The sequence below is a fragment of the Cololabis saira genome, chromosome 1, assembly GCF_033807715.1.
Source record: "Cololabis saira isolate AMF1-May2022 chromosome 1, fColSai1.1, whole genome shotgun sequence".
Classification (NCBI taxonomy): domain Eukaryota; kingdom Metazoa; phylum Chordata; class Actinopteri; order Beloniformes; family Belonidae; genus Cololabis; species Cololabis saira.
The window spans coordinates 48,366,595-48,379,360 of record NC_084587.1 but is presented as its reverse complement, the minus strand read 5'-3'; positions in this window follow the sequence as shown (position 1 = coordinate 48,379,360).

Genomic DNA, 12,766 nt, shown 5'->3' with positions numbered 1-12,766 from the left:
TAGCAGAGTCTTCTCTCTGCTACATAGTGAGCAAAAAAAACACCCCATTATTATAGCACTTACTTCTCTGCGTGAATTCTTGCCAGATGTCAAGTGAAGTCTGAAATTGACCCCATCATCTTCTCTGTGGATATTTTAGAGATGGAAAATTTGCCAGTGCACATTTTTTTCTTTAACCGATACAGGAAAATCAATAAAAGCAAAGTGGATAATCAGACAATCCCGGGAATATTTTCTCCTGGCATATTAGTGCCATGAGTTTGTTCACCAACATAACCGATGTATGATATAAACTATGTGGGAAGATGCACCTGAAATACAAAGGAATACTGATCTTAATGTAGGTATATATCATTGTATATATTTATATCAAGTAAAATAAAAAAAATCAGGACAAATCTCTGATTTCAGAGTCCTGATGCAGTCAATGCACGAGTCTGAGTCCAAGTCAAGAGTTCTTAAATGTACATTACTGTAACTTCTTGTCCTACAGTATACAGTAGCCTATAATTGTTTCACCAACTATCAAACTTTGTGAATGTATCATTATTTTTAGGGTCCTGATAGTAAGGGTGAATTGTTCAAAGGAACACGTGGCTGACCTTATTATAACCACAGTCATGAGGGCAGATGTTCCACTGGTGGAAAAGTGCACAAGGTTAGTCCCCTCTCTTACCACCAAACGTCAAGTCATGTGGTAAAATGTCCCCTTCATGTCCTTCTCTCGCTACTTCCACAAACTGGAATCTACCTGCAGCCAGTTGGAGAGCAGCAGCACCTGCAGCGAACAGAGGCGTTACCAGGGAGCAGAGTCACGCTGTAGAGCCCCATGTCAGGAGTCCAAGGATAACCTCATCTCAATTCAAGCAAAAGCCCCGCCAGAGGTCAGAGCCATGATGAGAAACCCTGACATCAAGTATTCAAAGTGTTAAAAACACAATTTAGTGGCCTTGAAGGTTTGTTATCCACCCACATGCCCCTCCCAGGTCGGGTCACCTCTTGAAGGTAAGGCATTTGACCTGACTGGGAACCCGTCCTTTTGAGCTGATGTAAATTAAATGGTCAAATATAAACAGCTATGTGGAGTGAATCTACTTGAAGATGCAGAACGGCACTCTAAAATTGAATCACAGTTACAGTCACTTCTGGCAGGTGCAAGGTCAGCTCCAGCTTTCTGATAGCGAGCAGTACCATTTTTGTTGTTTCACCTGAGGAGGAGATTCTCATGCAACACACCGACTGTGAGGTGGATGAAAGCATCAAGGAGGAGGGGGATTGGCTTTATAAAAAATATTTTCACATGCACTTTGGAAGATGGTTTCTTAACACTTTTTTGGCATGCTCTTCATATGCATCACATCTATTATTCCAAGAACAACTGAACAGATTCTTGACAGAGTTTGTAATAGCACACTCTCTGAAATGTGGCCTACGGTGGATTTAAATGTATTAATGTCAGACAGCTACGAAAAATAACTTTAAAAATGAATAAATATGCAATTAAGTGTTAACTCTCGGTTGTGGAGCTTTTTATTTGCAAGCTTTGATTAACTGTTTAATATCACATCATTGCAGATTGCCAAAAATGTTTGAATTAAATATAATTTAAATAAAATTCTAAATCCCATCACGAACGTAAGGCATATTGATCTCCTACGGTGAGCTTGAGCCCTGCTGCGATCATCTGTAACTAAGGGTGGAATGGTTGATAACTGTGAGAGCGTTTTCTGTGAGCTGTAGCAGTAATCGACTCTGAGAGGCAAAGATGTTAAACACTAGCCGTGTTTTGGTTTAAAACTCCACAGATTGAAACGGTCCAAGACTGCATTAACCACTCTTTGGCAAAATTAATTCATTTAACACTGGAAAAAGTTTAAATAAAAAACAAAACACTGTCTACAGCCACTTTTTAATGGATTTTTTTTTAAATGCTGTGTACCATCTTTATTTATCCTGGATGTGTAATTTCTACATTTATTTTAACACCTACGTTATAATCACATGCTACTTTTTTTTTCCACACCAAAATTGTTCAAATGTGCGCTGTACTTGCCGGGATATACTCACTTTTATGTGGCCGAAAATTAGGCTTTGTTAGGAAAGGGGTTGAATTACAGACTTAAAAGAGCATGAGGCTCCTTTTAAGAAATGAGACTCTCTAGCGCCACCCTTCACCACGACGGCCGTCGGGGGTACTGCAGCCAACAGTGAAGCCGGCACGGGAGAACGGGGAGAACGTGCATGCAGCGTCATTTGACGTCACATCCGCAGGACAGCGCGGGAAATTCGGGACCGAATTGCAGCACATTTTGCATCACACAGCCTGTTCAAGGCAACGGAGAGATACACTAGAGGGCTCATTCTTTTGGGTTTGGAACGCTTCATCTGACATTATTACTAAAACTTAAAACGTATATGAATATTTTTCATAAATCCTGCCTCAATCCGGCCTCAAGCTCCTTTAAGACTGGGGATCATGGAGAGTCACTACACACACACACACAACTATAACAGGATTCATTTCAATGGTTGCTGATACAAATTGCGTCATAGAATGAACACAGTTTGCATGAGTCTGGTTGTACTTGGACAGAATTCTTCAGCATGAAAGTATTAAGCCACACACATGCTCACATGCTGTTTGAGTACATGCACTTTGTATATATTGTTTATATTAACCTATATTTATCCATCAAGGCTTTTTTTTGGCGTATTAGATTTTGTATGCAATGTTGCATACTACTTTTTGACGACATCAGTATGCACAACCTGCATACCATGTGTTTTTAAAATATGCCAACCAACCCAACACCACATCATGCATAAATATCCATTTAGGAAAAAATAAAAAATAAATAAAAAATATTTCCTGGTGAGGTAGATTATGGCACAAATTATTATTACATATTATTACACATGTATTCATCATCATAGTTTTCTAGATTCAAGAGTATCTTATTTCTGATTTGTTTACATTGTCTATATGGAATGATAATTAGCAATATTTATTTTAGAAACTAAATTTAGAGTTGGTACTATTTGGCAATTTAAGGTGCCCTTCAGTCCTTGAACTTATCCACGGTTGCAAGATTCAACTTTGCATCAATCACCAAGCTTGTCATAAGATTCCTGTCTTATTCAGTAAAGAATGAACTTGCCCTTCTTCCTTGACTTTCATAGTTTTTTCACTCTCTATCTACAGTGCAGTACTTTTCCTGTGTCCGAAGATGTGCATCAGTCAGATCAACCTGTGCTCTCTCCCCCAGCGGATCCCCTGACCCCTCCTGCTAATCGATACTGCCCCATCCGACCACTTCTATTCCTGGCCACCATCCCTGCAGAGTCAGCCCCCTCCGCTCCCCAGTCTTTCTTTACTGCTTGCCTCCCTGGTACCAGCCCGGCATGCATGGCCAAATCTCATTTATAAGAGCACATACCAACCACAGCTTGCAATGTTTGTGTTGTTGAGTGTTCCCACGTGGCTCCGTGTATAAAACCACACAAAACAGAGTTTTTACCCCACAGACACAAACAGATGACCAGCACTCTGTGGCATATCAAGGACATTTATGATTTATTTCCAGGGCTCCCAGTGCAAAAAGCTGAATGACCCAAAAATGTAATGAGAACAGTATATAAAAAGAACGAGTCTGACCCATATCCGATCTGAATATGGAGCAGGTTCATAAAAAGATAGAATTATTCTCAGAGGTCCTTCTGGGCCCTCACAAAACTAGCTGTGCTTTGTGTGCTACTGTACACACATGCAAAAACAGACTTTTAAGGAGTCTTCTGAGGCTGGTAATCTTTGGTGGTCTTCATCCTGAGCTCCTTCGCTGCATCGTCTGTAATCTGTCACAAGAAGAGAAGAAAACAAGAAAACCATAATCTACTACAATATATGAAATATACACTGTTTAAAAAGACTCGACATTGTATGTATACACAAAAGACACAAGCTGTGAAATCTTTAAAGCCTTTAAGTAAGCAAAGCTGATGTCCACCGGGTAAAAGCGGTCATTTATTAATTCAGGGGATGCTCTCAGCTCCGATCAGTAAAAACACCTGAAAGATGCAAAGTCCAGCTGGAGCTCTTGTTTATTAAGCTCCTCAGAGGTATTTAAGAGAACTGGGGAACTCAAATTCAAGTTAACCTTAGACTGAAAGCACTCCAACCCCAGAGCATGAAGTGATTTATTCATGGCACAAACGGATCTTATTTTCAGAAAACAAAGAAAATACAATTGTTCAGACACGGATATGATAGTTTAAGACACATGGGGGTTTTGACACGTGTGGTTTAAAACATTAGACACCCTTTGGGCCTTCCATCTATGTTGCGGTTTCCTAAATCCTTTCTGCTGTATAATCAGATTGTATCTGGATTGTTAAAAAAAAAAAAAAAAAAACAGTCATGTGAAATCAGATCCACACCACATTTGGAAGAGGTCTCAAATTTGATTCTGATTGGATTTCCACTAATGCATTTCAGTCTGGCCTCTTCAAATTGTCTTTTGCATCACTTGCAATTTGACACAATGATGATGTTGAATGAAGGGAGACAGCAGTGCTGAGTGAATCAATGCAGCTACGAACAGACCGCTTTGGAGAACAGTATGGAGGCATCCGTCAGTGGACACAAACTAAAATGAATTCTCTGCAAGCAGTTTGGAGGATCGCTGCTATGCAGGCCCAGGTGTAAGGTCCTCCTGGTGTCAGGCTGCACCTACGATGGAGCCTACAATTTCACTAGAATGCCTTTCAGATTGAAATCTACACACAAATGTGATTCAAGATTCCTACTGATCAGATTTGAAAAACAAGTTAGATTTCTCTATTTGAGCAAAGCCTTTAAGTCTTACATGAATGTTTGAATGTCTAAAAGGGATATTTAGGGCCCGAGCACTGACAGTGCGAAGGCCCTATTGTATCTGTAGGAATTCTTTATCCTTTCTTCCGACGAAAGGAGGGCCTTTTTGCCCCCCTAAACGTGGCCCAAAAGTCACCAAATTTTGCACGCAAGCCAGGCCTGGCGAAAAATTTGATATTTAAATGTTTGCATTAATGGGCGTGGCCTAATGGCTCAACAGCGCCCCCCAGAAAACTTCGTGCCTCAAACCCCACAATACGGTTTGACGTACATACGGAAATCGGTACACACCTGTATCATGTCGCAACTTAAAGAAAAGTCTCTTGGCGCTATGGCCGAAACCGAACAGGAAGTGAATTAATCGTGTAATTTTGGTGCAATTTATGCCATTTTTTCGGCCGTTAATGCGGCCCGAACCGTAATGTGCACCCAGGTGTGTTATACATCAAAATGTGCGTCTCGATCCTGCGACGATGTGCATTACTTTTCTCAGTCAAAAGCGTTAAAGCACGCGCCCCCTTCATCTGATTGGTTCATATTTGGTACTTCCTACTTTCTGACATAACTTTTGAACGGGTTGTGATAAAGACATGTGGGTGGTGTCATCGGACTCGGTTTTGAGTAGTTGACCTTCATTGGCATGAATTAGCCCCGCCCCTTCTTCTGATTGGTCGATATTTGATAGTTCCTATTTTCTGCCATAACTTTTGAATGGTTTGACATAAAGAGTCATGGGTGGTGTCATCGGACTTAGTTTTGAATCCTTGACTTTTATTGGTGAAAATTGCATGCGCGAGGGCCCATTCATCGCTGCTTGCAGCTTTAATTCCTTTTATCTCAAACACGGTTGTTAAGCGTTCTGAGTAGCCAGACTCTTACCTGCATCAGACAGCGGTTGCAGTGCTCTCAATTAAGATACATACCGCTACATCTTGGTCAAAAGTGTTCAAAAAGCTGATCATGTCTTAGTCTAAGCAATATTTTGATCAACTGATTGTCTTAAGACCAAAAATTAATCGTACTGACCAGAGAGTATGACTGCTTTTCAGCATCATGAAACAGACAACTGCAAAAGAATCCAGATCCAGTGGTGAAGAAAGAGGTGGAGGAGGATAGAAGAACTTCATTACACAGTACTTAAGCCATCCTGGGTGCATTTCCATTAGCAGGGGTTCCAGGCTAAACCCGCCAGATAGGAACCTCTAGCCGGGCCGACCCCGTCCTCAGCATCTTTAGCTGCCATGTCTCCATTACAATGTAGCGCCACACAAAAACCATTGACTGAACAAACAACACTGCTTACAATAGGATGCTTGCAAATGGCCAACAGGATAAAAGGAGACGAAAAAAAAAGAATGCAGGAAAAGAAGACAGAGAAAAAGAAAACATAGAAGGGACAGAGGTGTTTCTGGGGTTTTTAGTTGCTTTTTTAGCATACCCTGCAGTGGCAGCGATTGAGATAAAAGGAATCAAACTTGAAGAGGATTTCTCAGAGGCCTGAGCGGGAAGAGAGAGGTTGTGTTCACAAGACCCAATCAGCAAAACCTCCCACCAGGTAGTCTGGGCTGATCTGAGTCCTCTCCTACAGGAGGCCTCTTTTGCAGGGCCGTTGCTGGTAATGGAGATGCGTGTCCACGATCCAGCCCCTGAAGAACTTCCCAGAACCCCCGCTAGTGGAAACACATCTCAAATCACACAGGTATTCACGTTCCATATAACTACATACTGTACGGATTGACTAGAACGTGTTAGCTGCACATTTATTCTGTTCTATCATTTCCCAGTCGTGGCCTAATGCAGTGTTTCTCAACCTTCTTCCTCAAGGACCACTGTCCTGCATGTTCTGGATGTCTCCTTGCATCAACACACCTGATTCAGATGAATGGTTGTCATTTGTTTCGGGGTGCACTGAAGAAGAGAAACATCTAAAACAAGCAGGACTTGTCCTCAAGGGCCAGGGTTGGAAAACGCCGGTCTTATGGAAAGAGGTTTGGGGACAGTAGTTGGAATTTGACCTCAATGTCATGTTTACGAAACTGTTTCTTGAATTTCGTGATATTGTGCGTTATATAGTCTACTGTGGCAGGATGGGTCCACTCTTTCACATTGTTGGCAATACATTCAAGCCTTACAATCCAAATTTAGCAGCAAAATTAGAGACTCATTAAACCAGATATTTTTTTTCCAATCTTAAGTTGTTCAGTCTTGGTGAGCGCCACCCAGTTGGGTTATTAAATAAGATATTTTTGAGCAGAGAACTGATGCTCACTGGGGATGTTCTCTTCTTTGGACGCTTTACAGTAAACCTGATGGCTGTGTGTCCCATTCCCGGTAGTTTGGCTGTCTGACGTGCTCAGGCAAGCTCATCTGAAAACAACCACCCATGTTCAAAGTCACTTAGATCACATTTTCTCCTGTTTTAACACTTGGTTTGATCTTCCCCAGGTGGTCTTGACCATGTCTGCATGTCCAGGTGCACTAAACTGCTGTCATGTGATCAGCTGATTCGATATTTGAACATGTAAACAGTTGAAAAGGCGCCTGATAAATTCCATGTGCTGCATCAACAAAACTTGGAGCTGAAGAGAAAGGTCCATTAGGAGCCTTAGCCATTATTTTCACCTCCGACTGTGGTGGCCTCAGCCTTTCTTCCAAGTCCAGTTAGTTAAAGCCCTATAGCAAAACAAAACCAAGCAATTTGCTCTGAATAGCCACCCAGGATGCTTTCAGTGCATCACAGAGGCAATCAGTATCGGCAAGTAAACTAGATGAGAGCAACGCTGTGCAGCAGTATGACAGAGAGAAAATAGAATCAGAGACTGTGCTGGAAAGACGGGTAAAGAAATAAAAGAAAGAGAGGTGCAGTTGGAGATAAAGATGGAGAGCTATTATCACGTTACAGGCGACTACAGTGCTGGTCAAGTCGCTGAATGGGCAATAAAAGGGCGGCGTAATGGAGTTATAATGATGAGAAAGTGGATATTACACGAGGCTGACCCTGGGTCTGAATTAGAGGAGAAAAGAAGAGGCCCATGCTGTGTCCACAGTAGCTGGAGGGGGCTCCCACGTTAACATACTCTAAGAAACATTAGTCACATATATGGATACATTATTGTGACCATAGACAGTTATTATTAGGTGTGTTGATGACCAATCATCAATGTAGCTAGAACCCTGTCAAACAATGTTAGAAAGGCCCAACATGAGGAGGAAGGGATTGTTTGCTCTCTTTTTAAAAGTGGTTTAACAGGGAAAACTCTAAGTGCTCCTGTTTTATCTTATCACGGAATAAATAAATCTAAGTACCTTTTATGCCAAAACAGAAAGTTCGGAGCAACATTTTTTGCAACTTTAGTCCCATTTCTGCAGCTTTGGCCATACTTTTTTGCAATACTAAGAACACTGTGCTTATCAGTGTGATTCAAGGGATAACTTGAAAATGGAAGGTAAGAAATACAAGCTGTCACATAATCTAACAATTTCAAGGCTGACCCAGCATATTTGGAGATATTACGGCCCTGGGGTTGTAATGACACTGTGTTTGTGTACTGCACTTGTGTATTATGTGTTCTAACTCCTCTAAGTGCTTTTGAATCTCTTTCCCTCTCTTTGGTGAACTTCCCGAGGAGGCTGATAGAGAAAATAGCTGAAGGTGAACCTCTCTTATTTGCTGATTGATTGTAAACCTCAGCGGGAGCTGATTGGCTCCAGTCGAAACTCAAGACAGCTAATAAGGACGAGCTGGATTTTTTCAAATTGAATAATCCTTTTTTTTTTTTTCAATGTCCCTCTGGGACACGGGGGGTGGGGTTACATGAATATAATTTTCAGATGAATCAGGAATGTTAATAAAAACCTCAGCTGTGTGACATTTTAATCCACGTTGTAAGTTCACAATCATTCAGTTATGTGGAAATGAAAGGAAAGAAAAACTACAAAAGTTTGAAGGTCTCAACATACAGTTTAATCGTTGTTACACAGTAATGCTGATCCACACTGTCAGAACTCTGAGTGCTAGGGGTAGTTAAATAAAGATGAAATAAACAAAAAAAGGTATATTTTCCTGTTCTTCTGCTAAATATTGGCAGAATCATTAAATGAAAAGAAACAGGGTACTGATCCAAAACACAAAGTCAACGGCATAAAGAAATGGCTGATGTAAAGGACCATTTTTAATAGCCCTGTATGAACCCTGACCCTAATACTTCCGAACACTTATGGAAAGATGCGAAAAATCTGGTGTCGACAAGTCAGTCTTCTAGCCTGAGAATAATACGGTAGTTTGTGCAGGAAGAGCGAGATAAAATTCTTATAAGCTGATTGAGAAATCCCAAAGAGTTTAAGAGATTGTTTATGAGTAGCAATTGATGTTAAAGTTTGCGTTTTATCAAGTCATTGTTACTTGTTTTATACAAGGATCTTCATCCAGAACACAACACGGACTTGATCCTGGATCTGCAGCTCCAGAATCTCCACTAACCCTCATGTTAAAATGTCAAATTTGTCATCAGAAAGACAATTGTGGATCGAATTTTTATGTACCTCATAAAGCTAACCAAATAACCAAATATTTTTTTTTTATTAATCAACTGACAGTTGCATTGCAGTCCATTGTGTTAACAGACATTGACGACCATGACTGAAAAGCTAAGAAAGCATAATCAGCCTTATCACACTTAGTTTAATGATAAATAGACTGGCTGTGCTGTTAATTGTGCTAATAGACCGCCGTGATCACCTCTGGGTTGGTCAGGAAGGGTCTAGGGGTGAAGGCTGGCCAACAGTTTCCCGCCTTTGGCTGAGAGTCGTCCTTTAACTGACTGTTCCCCGTGACCTCCGTTCATCCATGTACCATTCAGGGCCAGTTGGAGTCCAATCACTGCTGTTGACTGTTTTGCCTGAGGGACTTAGATGGACCAAGGATAGCCCCGTGACAAATAGCCATGTTGGCTCTGGCTGAACTTCTGTCGATTGGCCCATTTCTGGATAAATTGGGGTTTAGTCAGTTTCGGTCAACATGGTAGGCCCCAAAAACTGGCTCTAAAGATACTCTGCGGAAACCTATGTGTGATGTCACACAGGGCTTGTCCATTTCTCTTTGTGCATCCTATAGTTGTATAAAATACAAAATCTGATATGTTTTAAATATAGAATAAAAATGTTGGTTTCCATTAGCTCTTTCCAGTCACTTGTGCGTTCTGTAAAGGGCCTAAGGAATTCTTGGGATCATTGTCTCATTAAACTTTTTTACTCAACATGTTTCTCATGTTTATTCATGTAGTCATTGCTCATGTTGCCGTCTCAGCAAAAACCATCAGCAAAAACCATCCAGAGTGACTTTAGATTACCGTTCTGGTGGTATCTTGCAACAAATGTACATTGCATATGGCACCATGTATCACATCAAAGATGAAGCTGTATTATGACAAGGTTATTTTTGGAAAAGTAATGATGAGTGTTTGAACCAGCACCAGCTTCTTCGAGTGCTTATGACTCAAACAAATTGAGTTGAGGGCTGTTGCTTGAGTGGGCTATTGTGAGAAGAATTGCTGCATTACAAACATGGGCTGTTTCAGCTTGAATACAGTTTCATGCAATACCAAACATACCTACTCAAATATTCCAATAAAAGACTGCAAAAAGTAAAAAATTAATGCTCTGTGGTGTCTGGCAGAGCGTGCTCAGGTTTAGTCAACAGCCTTGGGTTTCTTTTCTCTAGTCCTCTTCACTGCACTGTCAGACACTCCATGAGCTGTGTGTCAAGCAATATTGTAAATTTCTTGAAATAGGAAAGCTCTTTGAAGGATGAAGAAAGTAGGAATCAACTGACTTGCGAATTGTTGAATTGTTGAACTGTTGTTGCTATAGGTAACCTCTGAAATAAAAAAGAAACTGAATAAACAACTGAGAGAAGAATACAAAGATGCAAGGCCACAATGTCCTCACAGAATTTGAAGTATTTAAAAGAAAATCTTTCTGAATAAGAGTATCGTAAATCTGAAGCTTTGTTTTGCAGCAGGGTTTGGGGCAAACTGATATAAAATATGCTCACCTTACTAAGCTTAAGCTGAAAAACATGCATAATATATTCAGATTTACTGGAACTACTAACATAATCATAAACTAACAACACATTTTTTATTATAAATATGCTTAAATATATTTGAAATTCCACAGGGATGCATTCACGGACCTCTCAAACTTTTCGTTAGTGGTGTACTGTAGTATGCATCCTCACTAACACTGACTCCGGGGAACCTGAGAAACATATAATGTTTCATATATTTGTACACCCATGTCACAAGTTTACTAAGTCAGGGCAATACTGTGGATATACTTATCAAATGTGGATACATTTGCAGTAGAATTTACCTTCTTACTGGCTACAGTTGAGTCTTGAGCTGTTTGACCCCGAACAATACCAATTTTCCCCAAAGTTTATATAAATTTGGTAGATAAACATAAAAAATGGATAAAGTTAGAAAGTAATGAAAGTAAACAAAGCTCTACTTGGGGCATTGATCATAGCCGTACAAGAATGGATACACTAACAAACTGCTGTGAGCAGCGGTTGTTTGGCCTGGGAGGGCAAAGCTTAGCTAAGCAGCTGGAAACAGCTACCTATGCAACATCTGGAATAAGTGTGGATGGGGAGATTTGACCAGAATGCATATTAGTCACTAGTTAACATGAAAGCTTTGCTTGAGCTCAGCAAAGTAGACAATTTGTGAAAATGGAGGTTAGGTGGATCTGTAGTAACCTTGGCTTGCTGGTTCCACCCATTTGACTATTCTTTAATTATAGGGGGTTGGGTGAACTCAGTTTCTGCCTAAATGATGTCTTTAAAACTTAATGTTACGTGGGTTTTTTTTCTAGCAGCAACCACGAATACCAGAAACATAAATTGTCTTTTTTGCATCATATTTTTGCATCATTTTCTTTACAATCATTTTAGTCTACGACTTTGTTCATGCTTCAGTCACTTTAATAATGTAACATTTTGTTGTTCTCATACAGTATAAATCTGTGAAGATGTTCTCACAACCTTTTTAAATTTACTAGCTTGTAATGCACTTTGAGCTAAATTTGTATTAAATCATGCATAATATATAAATATGACTTGATTTAACGCCAAAGGTTTACATGAATCCTTTCTGAGCTTGTTAGCTCTCAGAAAGAATGAAAGTGTTGCTTCAACGTCGACGTGCTTCATCCTCTCTGCCAGCCTGTCGGACCAGTGTTTTTACTGGAAGGTCTGACGGAGCTCCTCCCTCATTGGCCCTCGGGCCTAACTTTGTGTCAGCTTCACAAATGTGGGCATACAAAAGAAAACGAGAGCAGCCGAGGGGCAGTCAGGTCTACATGTATCCACAATGACAGATTTGGTCAGTCAGTGCATTTGTTTTACTTTTTCTGAACATAATTGTGAATATTATACTGCAGTTCTATAAAACCTCCTGAATCCTACATACTGGAACATTAGGTGTTAGTTCTATCTACTCTTGTCCCTTAATAACTGATAACACGCTATAAAACCTGTCAAGCTATTCATCTTAAACATTTTTTTTTAATTATTAAAATAAAGAAATGCTCTATTCATTTCTGTAGGCTGCTGTAATTTCACTTGAGAACAGTTGCAATTTTTATTCAGGTGCAAAAATTGCACCTGAATATGATTAAATCTGCACTAATGTGCGCAAATCAAGCAAATCCAGAATTGACTACTGAAAATGTCTATGCATATCTAGTATCAGAACCTGGACAGAAAAACAGCAAACAGGATAACTGCAGTGATGGCTTATTTAACATCTTTATTAACTTGGGGAGATTGGTGACTTCAGAGCAGTTATGTACCTCACAACTCATTAGAAAGCAATGAAACTGATCTATAATTTA